We start from the raw sequence: 18,711 nt of genomic DNA on the forward strand, positions 1-18,711 counted from the left end.
CGTCTGTCTACCATCTCTAAATCACACATGCGGAAAGTGATAGCCCCAGAAGTACGGCTTTCTCCGAGCGTGAGGTTTACGATCTAGTCTGAGTGATCATCAATGATCAATCAATGAGCGCATCAATGATCAGTCTTACTGAGTTGACCAAAGGAGGCATTTCGTTTATTCCGTCGATAGCGCAACGTATAAGGTGAGTTTTAATCAGGACGGAAGCAAATAATAATAGCAGTCTCTTTACACAGCCATGAAAACTGCGTATAATATTTAGATAAAAGGAATAAGAATTAACCTTTGTTAGGCCTGGTTTGCTCCATGGCATGAGAACCAATAAGGTGTTCTTTTACTCAACAGTTACTCCTTTTCCACTTTTCACTGCTATTTTATCACGGTAGATCCCTTAGAGTCTGAAGCAGTCTTCAAGGCTACCTTCTGCGATCATTACGTTTTCCTACCGGTTGGCTCTCAGTACGGACCCATGTGCGCAGCCTATGCTTGTAAATGCTATGTATCGGTGCTCATATTTTTTATAATGGTGACCTTTGAACAGTATTGCTACCTATACGAGGCAAGCTTGCGTACAATCTCAGAAGTTCCGATATCGTGGCTATCTTCTTCGCCGTCCGTGTTGTTTTTTTTTTTTTTTTTTTTTTGCTTCGGGATGTGCTTGCAAATTCAAATGGGCGACACTGATTATGCTGCCTCCTCAGAGATATAAGCTTCTCATTATTTTTATCGAATAGGCAAGATTAACGGCGATGTCGTCAGTTTCTCGTCAGTTTAGTCTTCTCTTATACTTAGTCTTAAGAAGGGGAGATGACGTCAATTCGTGCGCGCAGTTTTGAGAACGTATCTACCCTCACTGTCATCGAGGCTGAGAGCAGATTCACCAAATCTAAAGTACACAAACTGCTGCTGCGATTCGCCCGTCTGAAATTATAATACCTACTTTTAAGTCTGTGGAACGCAGTTTAAACTCTCGCGTGATGAATTTTAAGATTCCTTACCTTTAAGAAATAGCGTCGCATTTTTCGCTAGTGCTATGCCGTTATTACCATGTGGCTGGAGCTATGTAAGGCATTTGTTTCCGACCAGTGGCGAACAAAAGATCGACTTGATTACCATCTAAAGGCGACCCGTCAGCGAAGAGTTACCTTTGCCTGAGGGACTGCCTCCCTATCGGTGTTTAATTGTAACGTCTGTGCATCAACATGAATGAGATACCACCTGTATTCAATATCCACGAGAGGTCTCGTTAAAGGTCATTGACCGCGCAGCCTGCTCCACGCATTTAAACCCATAAAACAGCAGAAAATGCATGAAGAGCAAGCGGGGAAAAAATTGGATAGTAAATATCAAGCATCAACGGCTGTAGCTGAGAGGAAGATTGACGAAACAGTTAAAAAAGAAAATGTCGGCCACTGCTCTTTCACACCCCCACAGCGGGACATTACAATAGGAGTGAGCGAGAACAATACAGTATTCTGCATAGCTTTTGTAAGAGCCCAAATTTAATCTCAGCAGTCATCTGCTTTGCTTCGGTATGAAAACGATATTCCTAAGACTTGTCACCTTTTCTTGGGCAGCGATAGAAGCATGCCAGGATCAAACACTAACAGGGGTCTTGGTACTTGTAACCAGAAAATAACGAGGTGGGTATGAAACACCAGGAGCATATTATCGACTGTCTCCCAATATAACGGAATAGATTTTAAGGCAAGGAGGCGCTAAGGAGCAGGAGAACGTCACGTGGGGAGATTAGAAAATTTGAGAAGATGGCAACCGCATCAGGCGCACGGCGTAGGGCTAAATGAACAGTTGCCTTAGCTTTCACGATCATTAACTGATCACGATAGCAGCGATCGCAAAAGTAGGAACAGATCAGAGAAAAAGGATGAACGTAAAACACTAACGCCAGAAAAGTGAAGCACTTTCACAATCTGCTGAAGAAGCAAGATGTACTCAGTATGATAAGTCGGGCATGGCAGGCTTTCAAGATCGCCCAAGGACAGGACACTGTTCTTCAACACTGGACGTGTGTCATCAACCGCGATTAAACACAGTCTCGCTTCCAAACAAAACTGCCCTGAGCGCCGTTCGACCTAGTTAAATACCAACGACCGCGCGGGACGCTCCACCGCGCGAAGGCTGAGATGCGTGCTCGTGGTCATTGTGTGTTTTGAGGAGGGAACTGCCACCGTGCACTCGAGGGCGTCAACCTGGCGGCGCGAGGAGCTGCGAGCTGCTGCTGCGACTACTACTTCCGAGTCGGTACGTAATTTCCGCGTCGTGCGTACGCGTGGAAAAGGTTGGAAACTCAGCGCGAAAGGCTATACAACTTGCCGGATTGAAACACCGGATTGACAGTGCAGTCGATTGAAAACATCTCGTCAGAGATATTCCACGTGAAGTCAAGGCAAATAATCTTACAGTCGATCCTCCATATTTCAGCCATGTCGACTCCGTTCACACCCTTCATGCCTCAATAGCACCTACGTGTGCGGCAATATATAACTTCGTCTCTTTTCGTGCAACGCCGCCACTATCATTGTCACCATTTCTCACATCCCTTTTGGTCCTCCGGAGATTCCTGGCTGGCGTCGGCTCAGAGGGACTTTCAGCTAGCCGTGGTCCGGCAGGCCACCGATATGTTGCGGCGCTTAACACTTGGCTGACAGAGCGGCTTTTATGCAAGCTTAATTGTTTTCTCCATAAGGGAAGGAACATTGCAGCATAAAGGGATGAAACGTTCCGAAGAGCTCTCAAGCAAGTAATATAATAGCGAGGCAGGCGGCGAAACTTTGTAGCATATCATATCGCACAATATCACTCTAGCCAATGATTATCGCGTCCCTTTGTCTTTCGTGGCAAGCAAATATTGCACCGAATATCTTTTCCTGCCATCTGTCGCTAAACGACCTGGCGGTCTCAACAGTTCGCCCCTTGATGTTCTTTTCCCTGAAGCGTCCCGCGCTGCCGATGCTGATGTCACCGCAGTGAGTCATCGCGACACACATTACATCCTGACGAGCCAACCATACTCGATGCTGAGCGGACAAAACTCTGCGTGACGGAAATGCATGATGCGGTGCAGTGGCAGAGATAAGAGTAGCTGGATATGTAGCGCTAAACATCTGCGCCGTATTGCGTCAACAGTAGCTGAAAGCGAAGCAAGGAAAAAAAAAGGAAATAAATAGTGGAGGAAACAATCGCAGACGACGAACTGCGACAGGGATATACACATTCCAGGAGACTTGATAGTGCTTCCATTGTTTGCCAACTGTGTCGGCTCTTGTGCAAATGCGTCTGGGCAGGCGGCTTCAAGTCTGCTGTGGCGTGGCAGTTGCAGGGAGCGTTAACTGTGAAGCCTATGCGAAAATATGGCCGAAACAGCCATAAGCTACGAGGTAATCTTCGAAGCTGATCTTGTTAAGTGTTCATTATTATGAACCTTCGCATTTATTTAACTCTTTGTCGTTCCCCGAAGCATCATGACCGCACATTTCGCGTTGATAATAATAATAATAATAAATAATAATAATATCAAGTTAAGTGTTCATAATTATGAATCTTCGCGTTTCTTTTACTATTCGTCGTTCCCCGAAGCATCATGAGCGCACATGTCGCTTTGCGGAAATAGAAATTTTGTGTTTGGGTGTTTTCTGCATAAACACGGAAATAGAAATTAAAAAAACATCATTAGCCTGCCTTGGACCACTACATGGCGAAGGCCTGTGCCATTCATCTGCAACCAATTATACAAAATCATTATCTATGAAATCATTGTTCCTGAAGATGAAATGTTTCCGAGTGAAGTTTTAGACACTCATTAAAGTCCTTTCTTCTAATATTGTATCCTGCAGGCTCATGTATGTTTGTGTATTCCGCGTAGATCGCCATGTTTATAGGTGGCGTCTTGGAGCCGTATTCACTGAAACCTCATTTAGAAAACATCCCATTAGAGGTACATATGTCGTTGGTTTCAACACTTTGTCACTAGCTGACCTCCAACTGGATTTGCATATGCATGCTGCATGCAACGGGAAATCGTACGACGCCAGCAGGAACATTGTACAACAAACGGTTGCATCACAATTTAGATATAACTCGCGCCACATGGCAATCGACCGTTGGCGAGTTGTATACATAGACGGCGGCGGGCATTTCCTATAGCGAAAAAAATAAAAACTCTCGGCTAAAACCAAACAGAAAGAATGTGTCACAGCGGCCAATAGTATAATGTTAACATGCGCTCGCATTTCGAGCTGTCCAGTACAGGAGTGGCAGTCACATCCGTTCGTTGTGACCGGCTGCTTGCTGTCAAAGGTTGTAAGCGTGTGGATCATACACAGTGGTCTAGATCCAAGTATGCTTTGGACTCTTCGTGCGCCTAAATGAAGCCACGTCATCATTCACGGTGGTCCCGTGTTCTGGTTCCTGCATAAATTACCTAAAATACATGCAATTTGTTGAGCTGTCTTTCCAATGAACTCTCTATATATGGATAACTGTAGTCACTGCTGTGAATGCGCGTTATCTTCAGTCGTAATCAAAGTCTTGGGTGCCGCTCAGGCTCTTAGCGTCTGTTAAGGCGAAGCTTAAGCGTCCATCTTTATTCGTGTGGTCTGAAGAAGACGACGCATAGCGATCCAGATTCATATCCGCCCAAGAACAAATGCGCACTTGTTTTCAGTTCAGTGCGCATTGCTAGAGGGTCTGCGCCTTCAAAATATAGTCCCATTGTCATCGGCTGTCTGCTGGCTTGCTAGAGCACCTGTGTACTTTCCGAGCAACGCCACTGCTGCCTAGCTGGGCTGTTGACCCCGCCTAGCCTCCGCAGTGATCGTACTATGACTAACGAGGCAAATAGGGGTTGCCGCCGCTGGACGTTAGACCCTCGTCTTTAGAAGTGCCCATTCATGACTGTCTGTATATCATTTGCATAATGCGCGACATTCGAAAAATAGCGATCGCATATTTACGCCGACCATTGCATCGACTTACTGTCGGCGTCGTTGTCGGCATGTAAAGTAAGATGCACGACGTATTTACTAGTTAACTTTGTGTCTAACGAATTTTTTTGTAAAATTCATGAAATCTCTTGCGATTATTAGAAATGGTTTCATTCGAAAGAATTCAGCTGAACACAGTTTTCAGATAAGCGGGTGAAGGGACCTGCCATAGAGGTATCTGCTGTGCATGCCGCCATCTCATTCACCGCTTCGGTGGCTAGAAGATGGATAGAAAGAAGATAGGAGCACCCCCTTTGAAACGGGAGGGTAACATCTGCCACCATGCTGGGACTTTTCTTCATATTCCTTTAGTACGTTATAAATATGTCCATGAATTATTTTCAACGGAAAGAGCTGAAATCATACGTGGCAGCCACAAGGTTACCAAGCATGATTTTTGAAGAAAAAAAAAAACGCTGTTTCTTCTCTGAATCTTTAGACGCTGAACTTTCGACACTGCGCAGGTTTCGAAATTTCATACCGCCATTGTTCAGTTTGTGAAGATTTGGGATGCAGCGCATGTGAGTATGGATTCAGGGCACACTTGTATAACATGAACAGGACTCGTGCTTGTAAGCTATAGATCGCTTGCCTTTGTCTTCATCGGAACTACAGGTAGATTTAGCATGAGACGTAGTGATGTGCAATGAAACAAAAAAGAAAGAAAAATAAACGAAAGCATTTGTCGCACAGCAGGCATTTGTACTACAAGAACATATAGTAAATAATTAAAAATCGACTCGTTCAATTTACTGCTGCGTCAATAAGTTAAGCAGAAAATTGTTGCAGTTTAGCATAAGTCATAAGTCTGCAATAAATACCTCGAAGATTTAAATATTGTTAACCAAATGCTGGTAGGAACCATTTGAGTGCCTAATATATAGTTAAATGCGTCATAAAAAGGGCCGCTGGGCGTTCGTATCGATTAAACGAGAATTCTTTGGCAAACATTTTTTAGAGATCTCTTGAAATTGGCTGAAGTGATACTTCACTGTATTCAGGGACTGAAAATATCGCCATAAATTGATGGCCCATTGTGAGCATGCCTTGTTGTGAACTCAAGTGGGCGCGCTGCTGAGCAGTATATTGAATTCTTCAGGTACCTCGTCACCCTACATTGCAAAGAGGAACCTCAACACGTTTTTCTTTTTATGCGCCTGTCGCGCGCAAAGACTCGAACAGCGTAATAATCTAATTTGCTGTCGTACTTAACTCTCAAGATGCGTTCGTGTTGACAAGTTTCTTCGTGGCAGAAGAGTTTGAGTCTATTGTTTTATAAAGTTTAGCATTCCGAAGCCACTCAGTTTATGATAGATGCCGTTCTGCAAAACTCCCGATAAGTTCGACCAACTGGGGTGTTCGAAGTGAGGATTACAGATCCGTCAATAAGAATGTATTCCCTCAGAATTGTGCATCTAAATTATGATGACATCGAACTGCCATACTCTTAGTTACAAGTGACATGCAGGAGTAACATGCACCGATGTAAGTGATCACCATCGTCATCATTATCCAGTACTGAATCATAGTGGCTTCTATTGGCTGGTGGTTTGGTTTCGTTTGGTTTGTGGAGCTGAATGTCTCAAAGCGACTCAGGCTATGAGGGACGCCGGGAGTGTCCTGGAAATTGGGGTAGGAGGGAGGGGGTTCTGGGGTTATTCAACGTGCATCAACATCGCACAGTACACGGGTGCCATGCTTTTAACTTCCATTAACTTCCATCGAACAGTGAGCGCCACGGCAAAGATTTGACCCCTCGACCTTGGGTTCAGCAGCACTTTACGGTGTCAGCTGGTGATGTTTTAAGCAGTACGAGGTAACGTCGGGAGACTTTCTACAGCTGAGGGAGCTCCAGTCAGCGGTTCTAGAGCATTGATACCGGTGGGCAGGCTCTGAAGCACAGTGAGGTATGTCAGCGACTGGCGCTCTGGATTACAATGAGGTGCCAGTGTAAGACGTTGTAGAACACAGTGAAGTGCCAGCGTAAAATGTACTAGAGCGGTGAGTTGCCAGTTTGAGGTGTACAGCGCAGTGAGGTCCCGGCGGGTGAGGTTGTGGAGGACGGTGAGGTATCAGCGGGCGTGTTTTCATCAGTCGAAGGGAAATCTCGGCGTATGCGAAGGACATTTTTTTTTTTTTTTGAACAGGCAATTTCACTCCAAAGCACATTAGGGTGCAGCCTAAAGGGCATTGCACACCCAGAGTAGAAAAGTAAATAATTTGTTTGGCTGAGGTTGCGACCCTGTGGATGATATCATAACGCTGCAGAACTCACTGTCAGAGCACCTGCCGACTTGGTCATGCCAGGCGGGGTCGTGTGACATCACACATCCCACCGACCAGTCAGCACTCGGCCATATATGTCACCTGCCTACTGGCACCTGCAAGAACACCTGCCAATTCTGCGACGAAATTCTCATTGGTCTGAATGTAGATCACCTCAAAGATCATGTGACCTGATCAAGCGCTGATTTCTTGGTGGTGGTTTGTGTGTGTGTGTGTTTGACGTCATGAGATCATGTGACTTCTTACGACTAATCGATGATTTGTGACATGCGCAAAACGCTCTCTCGACGAACTCGGGATTTCTGTGAGACGCTAGACGCTCCCTCTACCAATCACAGCATTTCGTGACATACGGAGGACTGCATCAGGCTTTCTAAGAATGTGGGCCCTAGTGTTGTCGCGTTAAATGAAATGAAGTGCCAAAGTTAAAAACGGGGTCGTACCTCGGTTCTGCGCTTTCAAAAGCAGAGTCACAGGGAGCCAGTGGTAGAGTACTGTGACAGAGAATCAGTTATTCTTGGTGCTGACAGTTTCCCTCTTACCGCTTTCCATAATACTTCCGCTAGGTGACGTGGCTGCATCTGGCACAGAGTCCTTACTGCTCAAAATAATACATCAGCGTGAGACGTTTCAGATCACTGCGACGTGCCGGTGAACGATGTTTTATAGTAGAGTTGGGTGTCAGCATGAGAGTATGCAGAGCACAAAGAGGTGCCGATGGGTGACGTTCCAAAACTCAGTGAGGTGCCACACAGAGAACAGTGAGGGGCTGGCGGATAAGGTTACAAAGAACACTGATATATCATCGAGGGATGTTCTAGAACAATCGATTTCTCAAGGAGAAGGTTATAAAACAGAGTGAGGCGCGCTAGCGAGTGAGGTTCAAGAACACAATGGTGTGTTAACTTCGCGAACGCGACAGGCTGCATCAAGACGCAGCTTGTGTAACACATTCCGCATAATCGCAGAAAGGGCAAACTGCAATACAGCTGCAGCTGTCTGTACCGCACCACCAAGAGTAGACAGGGTGCGGTCACTGAACGTTCTTGCCACACAGTTTGGTTAGAAATGCCTGTGTGTTACCAATCGATGAATCTGGTCGAGTTAGGCATATTGTTAGTTCAGTGTAAGCAATAAATGCTGGTGATGGAGAAATCAATCACAGGACGGGGGTCTGTCTTTGAACGCATTGAACCTTGATGTACAATAAAGGAAGTTGCATAATTTCTCAACGAAGAAGAAATAATGTCTATGGCTGATAGCCTGATAAGCAATACGGAGATGTTCTTCCCTGTTTTCTTTGAAGCGGTTTAACTTCCCGAAGTTAGCGAGGCTATGAACGACGCCGTGGTGGAGGGTTCCGGGTATATAATTTATTTCAACTTGAGCTCGTGGGTTCTCCATAGAAATGCGGCCGCCGTGGCTGGTATTTAACTGGGGCATCCCAGCTCGCTAACCAAATGCCATAAGCCATAAGCCAGAGCTTTCTAGACTGTTCAGACGTCGCCCGTTGATGCGCGTTAATCCTGTAAACAAAGAATATGTCTAATTGAAATGCAGACAGACGGTCCCCTTCCTAACGTTAGGACTACCCATTTACAACAAGCAGGCGCTGATCATTAGCGGTACCTAAATTACATTCCAATTTTAGAGACCCTACTCCCTCCCCTTACGGCGCGGTTCAGGTGTTCACAGAAAAAAGTATGGCAGAGACTGCGCTTTTCCTTTCCTGTGAACCAATTATTATTATTATTATTATTATTATTATTATTATTATTATTATTATTATTATTATTATTATTATTATTATTATTATTATTGTTGTTGTTGTTGTATTCCGTAGCATACATTAGATAGCAAGAAGTCAGAGGCGCGCAGTGCAATGCAACCCGGACACTGTGCCTAAGCGCCATCGACTTTGAAAGTTGTGAAATTAACAGGAGCAGGACATCGATAGCCACGATACTTTTGCAAACTTCGTTTTGACAGGATGATGGAACGGCACAGCGCTAGCTGTTCGTGACCCTTTTGCAGTGCGGCTGTCCTTTTTCTCGCGATGCACGCATGATGCGGGGGTCACCGTCAGTGAACTTTACATAATCGTCGGCACAGAAGATGCACTGAGGTTGTTCTTGGCAGCGCAAAGCAGCACTGATGCGACCTTTGTGCCTAGCGCTTTTTTTTTTTTTTGTTTGTTAGCAGCTGGACGATTTCGCGGCTTACTCCAAAACGAGCACATTTCAGCTGGAGAAATAAAACGAGGGACCTAAAATGATCAACGATATTTTGTGATACGGAAAGGTAACATGCGCGTGGTGAATCGTTCGTGGCAATTACTTTTGCTATGAGGGAAATGGGAGCTATCCTTTTCTAAAACGTTACAATAGTAGCAAATTGAAATGGACTAGAAAGCCCCGATTATGAAAAATAAATTTCGGAACTATGTTTTGGTTTCAGGATTTGTTGTATTACAAATTGCGTAATGATTACTAATGTACACTGTGGTGACCAGGGGGGACGGTACTATTTCCGCCGAAAAGTAATTCCATTAGGAAGCTCGTTCATTACTTTTATATGCACTCAGTTGAAAAGTTCATGATGATGATGATGGTGATATTGTGCATGTACAGCCGCTCAAATCTTTAACTGGCGAATGACCGCATTTTCTGCCCTCCTGCACCTTAGGGTGGATAAAACTTACCGGAAGGTCAAGATTAAGCAAGGACTTAGTGAGCATTTGTTTACGCTTGGACTTTTAGCAGGTTAACTCCTCTGCAGCGCTCAGAATCACAGAAAATGTGGCCGTCACGCACGCCAGTTAAATATTTGGGCGGCTCTAAGTTACACATGCTTGTTAAGAGTTGTACTGCCAGTCTGAAAAACTAAAATCAGAAGCATATGGCATTTACGGCATCCGACACAAGATCTATTGAGTCTGGACTAGTGGATTCGGTGGACTAGGTCCATAAGTCGTCCGACACAAGATCTATGAAATCTGGACTAGTGGATTCGGTGGACTAGATCCATGAACTCGCATTGGATGGCTTAGAGTCGGTGGATAAAGAAGAAAATGTGTATGTTGAGCCAAGTGCGGAATACGCCTGAATTGCAAATACCGCTTAAATACGAAATACCACAGCACACAGTAGGGCACGGTCGTTGTTAGCGGCCACGCTCTCGGTATCAGCAGCCGCTAAAGCTCGCATACTTACTCGCATTTTCATACAGGTTACATGTGTAAAATACTGCTAAGAAAGACAGGACCTCACCAGTGTGGTTTTATACAGATTGAATGAGACAGAAGAAGAAGGAATGATGGGAACTGTATAGAAACTCATTATAACGTGCCGGAATATGGCTTTTAAAGAAGCGATATTTTTGGAGCCAGCAAAATTTAGAGCCGCTTTCGCATTTCCATAGCAACAAAACGCGGTGCTCCAAAAGTGGTCTCAAAATGTTCGTCGACATTTAGCATGCATTCATTCGGAAGAACGCATTGCGTCGTCTTTCCAAACTTGACCTGTCTCATACAAAGGCAGACACGTCTGCAGCAGCCAATGCAATCAAAGTGCTCAAATAACACCACCGGCTGAATCGTTCGTCGATCAGCGAGCATACGCACCTCCACGCTACGCATTGCATGTTACAAACATATGCGCGCCGCGAAGGTGCACAATGAGTGGTGCACACAAAACACTTGCCTTCGTGACGAAATACGACGAGGACAGAAGCAGGCCTGGCACAAAGCGATCGCAGCGGCACACGTGCCCTAAAGTCGTCGCAGGAAGCTTCTCAGCAGTAATCCATAGCACTGCTTCCACGTACGGCGTAGTACAAGTCAGTGATCGCGAAGCGGCGTCGCAGTGGACCCGCAAGGCAGAGTCGCACCAGGGCGGGACATGAAGGTAGCAACAGAAGAGGGCGGATGCACCGCACGTTTGCTGCGCGTGCTACGAAGAGTCTGTCCGCGGGATCACTGGCGGTTGCCGGGTCGACTCAGCTGTTGCCCGCCTGCCTGCTGCGGCCGCTGCCGCTATGCTGCTTACGTGTGAATCAAAAAACGGGCGGCTGCCGCACGCGCATGCGCCGACTGCCAGCTGTTCAAGCTCCGGCAGCGAGTGAAAGAGAAAACAAAGAAGAAAAAAGAAAAGTGAGAAGCAAAACGGCTGGGCTGCATACCTTCGTGCTTCCCGCCAGGCGTAGGTCTGTGAAGCTCTTTGTCCGGCTTCCTTCTATAACGTCCTCATCCGAACGCGTCGTGGTACCTCTTTCTCTCTCACCCCACTCCTTCTCCACCTACCCCACCTCTTCAACTTATTAGGTTTATTTCTGTTCCTCAGTACCTGCTTGTTTCTCCTCTTCAGGGGTGCACGCGTGTCCGAGACATTGCCTTCAAAGTGCCCATGCGGTGTGCTATTGCTGTGGAAACCAGAAATGGAAAATGAACATCGCTCATTTTCATGCACGCTCACACTGTGCTCTGTGGCTTTCAGTGCGGTTTTGGTCTGTAGCGTCGCCTTTGCGAAATACACTCTTTCCGTTGCAGTCTCGATAGAAAGGCCTTTTACTGCTTGGAATGCGTCTAGGGAGCCTGTTTACGAAAGGAGCTTCTCGTTGTTGCTGCCGCCGCTTGACGTTGGTTACTGCGTTCAGCTCCATCCATCGGGTGCTCGAACTCGCGAGCAGATTTCGCACATGCCGCATCACCGGTTCTATTCTCTTTATCTTTATTCCTTCGTTCATTTCTTTCTTTCTTTCTTTCTTTCTTTCTTTCTTTCTTTCTTTCTTTCTTTCTTTCTTTCTTTCTTTCTTTCTTTCTTTCTTTCTTTCTTTCTTTCTTTCTTTCTTTCTTTCTTTCTTTCTTTCTTTCTTTCTTTCTTTCTTTCTTTCTTTCTTTCTTTCTTTCGCTCATCCCAAGCTTACTTTTTAGCTTTATTTGTGGTCTGCTAGCTGATAGCATCCTTATTAACTGCACCGTGAAAGTTACCTGTGCGGTCCTTTTTCTTTCTTACCGTTTCGAATATTAGGCAGCATTAATCACATGAACTATTTTACGATATTTTTCTTCATTCGCCAGCAAACCGTCAAATGTTAAGAGGCAACGCCATAATTTTATCCAAACGAATGGGCTTGTCAGAGTTGCTATTCTTTGGCTCTCGTTTCTTTCTTTTATTATTTCCTGATCACTGTCTCCTGTTCTTATTACAAGGCGCTATTGGCGTTGATATTTATCTTCGATGGCCAGTAATGGCCCCGTAGAGGGGACAGAAATTAGGGTGGCCAAGTAGGAAACCAAATGATCGTAATAATGAGAATTAATTTGCCGGACACGTACTAAAACAGACGAATGCCGGTTTACCGAACCACTCCTACGCCGGCGCAGTGACTGCGCGTGCGTCGGATGGGTCCGGCAAACTGGTATACGTCTACGTCAGCACGTCTCCGGCAAGTTAAATCTCTGTAATAGTGCCCAACCGCTCCACTTCGAGCACATTAAGCTTTCTTTAGAGGGGAGAGTGGAAATGACACAACGGCTGTATAATGTGTTCTGTTTTTTTTTTTTTTTTTTTTTTTTTGTTTCGTAGTATGGTGTATTTAATCCGTGCGCATGGTATGTGGCATGCTACATGCTCCGGAGTTGAAATCAAGTCAATGGCGAAGGAGCTGGTAACGTTTCGGCCGCTGCTTCTGTTGTGAGCGCTGTTGTTGTTGTTGTTGTGGCTGTAGGAAGAAGGAAAAGAAAATGCACAGGCCTGCTACTGGCTCTGTAGCTGAGTCACCTCCGCTGCCTCGTGCGGACAGAAGAGAAAATAGACAAGAAAGAAAAAGAAGTGAGAGACGCGCCGCAACAACAGCCATCGTCCACCACCGAAACGGTGACGGGTGCAATGACGGCCTACAGCAGATAAAAATTCGGTGGCAGGCTAGCCATCGCCGCAAGCGGCGGTGACCTACCTGTCTCAGCCCCATCAGGACCAGGATCAGCCAACACCCCCTCCCCCCTCCCTCCGCTGCCTCGTGCGGACAAAAGAGAAAAGAGAGAAGAAAGAAAAAGAAGAGCGAGAGACGCGCGCCGCAACCGTCGTCTACCACCGAAACGGTGGCGGGTGCAATGACGGCCTAGAACAAAGTTCGGTGGCAGTGACCTACCTGTCCCAGCCCCATCAGGGTTCTCATAACTTACCGTTAAAACATATTGGGTGTTATTTATCCACGGCTTTGACTGGCTGATACCAGAGATAACGAGGTAATGGCTTCGTCTTAGCCAGATGGGAATGATGAGGAGGAATATTGTTGAAATGGGATCGTAATATTGTTTTAATGTATTGCTACCGCCTTGTTAAGTTAAAGTTAAATTGGTTCACAGGAAGGGAAAGGCGCAGTAATTGTCACACTTGCTCTGTGGACACCCGAACCGCGCCGTAAGGGAAGGGAGGAAGGTGGGAATGAAAGTGGAAAGAGAGAAAGAGGAGCCGTAGTGGAGGGCTACGGAGTAATTTCGACCACCTGGGGATCTTTAACGTGCGCTGACATCGCACAGCACACGGACGCCTCTTCGTTTCGCCTCCATCGAAACGCAGCCGCCGCGGTCGGGTTCGAACCCGGGAACTCCGGCACAGTAGTCGGGCGTCTTACCACTGCACCACCCCGGCGGGGCTGCTACCGCCTTGTTATTTTCATTTTCAGGTAATGGGAGCTCCGGTTGCATGTTCATAAGAACTAATATCCAAGCAAACAGTCTTTCTTTCCTTGCACTGTTCCTCCCTTTCTCCCCCTTCCCAACTGTTTCTTTTTTTTTTTTCGTAAGCAACAGTGTATATACGCTACAGCCCCCAGTGCCAAACGCTGGCTTAGCTTGGGAGCTGATTTGAACTTGTTCGGTTCTTTTTCATACGAATCAATTATAAGTAAAATGTCTTTTGCTTTGACATAATAAAGTTATATTTTTGCGGACCAGATTCCCAGCGTGCCAAAGGAGGAAAATCGTAAAGGAACACATCAAATTAACTGCACTTGTTGTGGAAAGATACTTTTCGCTCTCTTTTTTCAAGTTACCAATCAGCGTTAGAGATTTTCAGTTGACGTCATCTCGTCTCTGCGTGCAAAGTTGCTTTCGTGCCTGTGACATGGGCTTCTGCTTCCCCTTGGGCCTTGGAGGTTGTTCTCAGTGCTGACATTCATGCGCTAGTCGCTGTCGGGAGGAATACGCGCGTTCAGGCATCCGTTCGCACGCATGACGTCTGGGCGCGACTGCATGAAATATTGCTGTACAGGCGCGCCGATTGTCTCCTCTGTTTCCATGCCCGCAGCTCGAGCATAAATGTAGCGCCCATTTCTGGAAGTTGAGAACGCTTAAAGTTCAAGTTCTCGGTCTTGTTCCGCTAAACGCAGTCATGTAGTACGGTGGTCCCTATGGCAGGACTTTATTACAGAATGAAGTTGCTTACGTCACAGCCGTTTTATTTCGGCAAATGTTCCCGATATTATGCGCTCACTGACTGCAACTGGGAGGATAATAGTTGGCTTGTTTCGCGATATTAGTTGACTGTAAAAGTACATACTTGTCTGGCTTTTCTTTTTTTGTGCAGAGCGTTTTATTCCTTTCGCACAGCTGAATAGTTGTACCTACTGCAGTTGTCTAGCGCAAAAAAGCGTGTACTGGTTAATGAAGTTAAGCTGAATGAAGCTAAAGATGGGTAGATACTGAGGAAAGGAATGGAAATGAGTGGACCTACTGTGGACACCTGAACTGCGTTGAAAGCAAATAGATGAAGTCGATGGTGAAGCAAAGGAGCGGGAAAGCTTAAGGTTTTGTTTTGACGGAAACTACTGAACAGCTAGAGCTAACAAACGGGACGGAAGAGAACACAGACGCTAATAGCACGTTGTGGAGCATCACCCGTTGTCCCTGTTGTCGTGCCGGGCGGCCAGTGGGCGGTGTGGCCACGTACGCTTGTCTTCTGCGCGCTCATTTTTCACCGCGGCACATTACGCACCGGACGGCGCGAACTGAGCGCTACCCCTATCGCTTGCCCCCGCCCTACTCTATTCCTCCTTTTTCCACAACAAGCTTCTTTCTGCCTTTCCCTCTTCCGGCCCACTTCTCTCCTCTCTCTCCTTCCAGCAGCATCCCTCTCGTCCAGTGTTCATTCTGGTGTTGTGCCATTCCTCAGTTCTCGACATGACCGTCTCTTCTTTTACGGTAGTCGCCCTTCTGCTTTTTTGCATGGCGCTATCCTCTGGCCCCATAATATTCGGTACTGGTCATCGCCTCCTCTTATTACAGTGGCCGCCCTCCGAGTTCTTCACGCGTGGCTGCCATCTAGCAGTTACGCACGCTCCCTTTTTCGCCATGTATCCAAGCCACAAGCCGGCATTTGCCTCTAAAACCCTCTTTTTCTCTCTCCCTCCTCTAAATGTGGGAAGAGGACTTCCAACGCCCACCAATGCTGTCACCTGGAAGCCGTGGCAGGTGGTTAGACGGTCGGGGGTCATTCGTTCCGCTACCTGTCACGCCTGGGCAGGTTGCCGGTATGATCATGGAAGGTTTATCCCGTGTACCCTGAAGTTTTGCTTTTAAGTGTATGTGGGACGCGATAGCGTCGAGAGTTTTCTGAGGATACCAGCGCTGTCATTTTGCCAAACTGTCCGAGACGACTGTGTTTCTTCTATATGAGCGAGGAGGATTGCGGAGGCCGAGCAAATGCTCGGCATTGCACATTGCGGTTTCCACCCAGGGTGGAAACTGCAATGTGTGACAGTGTGGCCCTCGATCCACCCTTCAGCTGCCTATCGGCTACGTCGACGCTGCTCAAGCGAGGAAATGGAGCTGCGCTCTAAAAATCAGAACAAGAGTATTCGAACTATATTGCTCTTCGCATTGAAAGACATATCGCTAATACATGGCACCACCGAATCACAGAGTAATAGCGCGTTTAATTGCTTAATTGCAGTATCATTTATTTTAGTGAAATCTCACCTGTTTGCCGCTAGCTGTCGCTGCTCAACTGCAAGCATTTAGAGTCACTGGAAAAGTTTCTGAATACGCAAAAGTTCCGGCGTGCGCCATTTTCCTTCCGGATCGTCGGGCCCGGTCGCCGTGTGAATGGCGAGTGACCGCCTTCGTAGAACTAGAAGATCTTGTCACGTTTATTCAGAACAGCACCAAAAATGATTGCGCGATCACTAACGTAATTACTGTAGCCAGAAATCTATGGGAAAAGACGATGTGGGGGCGGATCGGCCAAAACTGCAGATCGCCTGCACTCGCAAATTCCTGGCTGTATGGATCACCTCGTGTTTTACGCGCGCGCGCAGTGCAGTGGGGCTGAAACATTATAAAGTGATCGAGTGCGAAACAACATGTCCGCGAAGATCGCAGGGAAGTGTGTATATTGTTTAAAAACGTTGAGAATGCCGTACGTCGGCGCCGCTGGGCCAGACACGGAGGGCGGGGTGCGGAGCATGTTTGCGCTCTGAAACGGTATGACTCGCTTTGTTTAAGCGACACAAAGTGAAGCAGCGGGTTCGCTGAGACAGCGTAACCAAACCAATATACAATATAGTGATGTCGTTCTAAGTATAGTTTAGATCGCCGCCACTCTGCCAAGTACACCGAGTGGGTTGCCGTATTGAAGCGCATTTGTTTGCGTGAATTTAATACTGGCCAGAAGTTGCCAGTTGCGAACACACAACAAATCGATCTGTTGCGTCAGTTTTTCTAGTCGATGTAAACATTATATACTAATTTGTACCAATCTGCTAGTTACCGAAACAGCAGTTAACTACAAATAATTACTTAATAAGTCTGCACAAAGAAATTTCAGAAACATTGAAATCAACAATAAAAAATCAAAAAGGAATAGATGCGTGTGCACATCGATCCCTACACGAGCATGCACCCGCACGCATGCACGAGCCGAGTGGGAGTATTTTTTTCGCTACTGAATGTAGATGCCTCTTTTACCAGCTAGATATTTTCACTTATGTGAGGGTAGGCTTTGTGAACTTTCGCAAGAAAATTGGACGCAGAGTGTGCCTGCGCGCGCATGGTCCAATGCGTAGAATGTGAACACGTCTTTAGATCACGCGCAGCGTGCGAACGTTGAGTATTTCCTGCTCTTGTAAAACGTGAAACGAGTCAACCAACGTATCTCGCACAAGAGGGCGTTCTTCGATGGCATGAATTTTCCCCCGGCAGTTTTGTGAACCCGCACCGACCGCCGTTGCAAATCATTTCTTCCTTCAGGAACAGAGAAAACGCCTTGCCTGGGTGTTCGGTCCTGTTGCAGCACCAAAAGACATAGGAGCCAGGCATTTTGCCTTAGAATTTCTCGCGTGGACACTTCGACGAACAATCGGAAAAAGAGGAACTCCCGCACAAGACACGTATGTCGCGCGTGAGCTTGGAATATGGCGACGCGAAGTCACGTGACCGGCATCAGCCAGTTGGCGGACAGGTATCACACGGAAAAGGAGTGCGATACTCTCAACTTTTCTATTGATTCCATGAGGCACTGTGGGTTGCGGGACCGTACTGTTGACGGAATGGATGCATTCTTATCGATCACGGCAACGAAGGCGCCAGGTTCTGTGCGGTGTAATGACCTGCGCTCCAGTTATCCACTGTTAAGTATCGTAAGCTTCGTTCGGTTTTATCCCGTTCCCTACCTGTCATGCGTCATCGGTCGAATGGGGTGGAGTAGTTCTTTTCTTTTTTCGGAACGTTTTTGTGGCGGGTGGTAGCCCCGCCGTCTTTTTCAACGAGCAGACCAAGGGCGCACGTGGTTGCAACATGGCGAACTGTGTGGCTCGTTTAGGTGTAGTCGGTACATAGGTCGCATGCTGTCCTCTTTCGCCTTGTGTCCACAGAGAATGACTTTACATGCAGTTTTAAGAGATTTATGGAATCGCTGTGTAGAGTTCTTGATTATGGTCGGTAGAAGCTCGCAGAACATTTTCTTCGCCGCCAGCGCAACCAGTTGTTGTCCACATGTCGATATTATCAGTAGTTATGGAGAACCAAAGTTTGGCTGCACTCTGCAGCCTGAGAGCTAAACGAGCCACATCATGGTTTTAAGGTGTTGGAGAAAGGACCGCGACTTGGCGTACTCCAATGTGGTTCATTATTAACAATCGAAGCGTGGTGCGCCTACACTAATAATTCCATATTTAAAGGTGGATAATGGCGGAAAGCGGTGCCGACTGCATTAGGCTGCGGAAACAAAATAGCCACTGCTTCTTTGGCGAGCTCCAAATGAGTTATATACTGAATGAACCGGAGTGCCCTGTCTTAAAATGTGCATTGCGGGAAGTCAACTTTACGAGCTAGAAAATGCGTATGTTTGACTTTAAGTACCCATAATATATCGCCGATAAAGAAAGTTTATAGACTCGATCTGCCCAGCCCAGC

The 18,711-nt window shown here is 46.6% G+C and overlaps 1 protein-coding gene across 3 annotated transcripts in view; it reads right to left on the reverse strand.

Moving 5' to 3' along the window:
• The window catches only part of LOC146207851 (dual serine/threonine and tyrosine protein kinase-like), a 114,915-nt gene extending 103,599 nt beyond the window's left edge, over window positions 1-11,316 (reverse strand). For all 3 annotated transcript variants that reach the window (XM_084591024.1, XM_084591016.1, XM_084591007.1), the window contains exon 1: window positions 11,000-11,316. The gene's annotated coding sequence lies outside the window, so the exon portion shown is untranslated. The remainder of the gene's footprint in view (window positions 1-10,999) is intronic.
• Window positions 11,317-18,711: the final 7,395 nt, after the last annotated feature.

The sequence above is a fragment of the Amblyomma maculatum genome, chromosome 1 (genome assembly GCF_055883805.1).
Source record: "Amblyomma maculatum isolate TAMU_Amacu chromosome 1, ASM5588380v1, whole genome shotgun sequence".
In the NCBI taxonomy this organism is placed as follows: Eukaryota; Metazoa; Arthropoda; class Arachnida; order Ixodida; family Ixodidae; genus Amblyomma; species Amblyomma maculatum.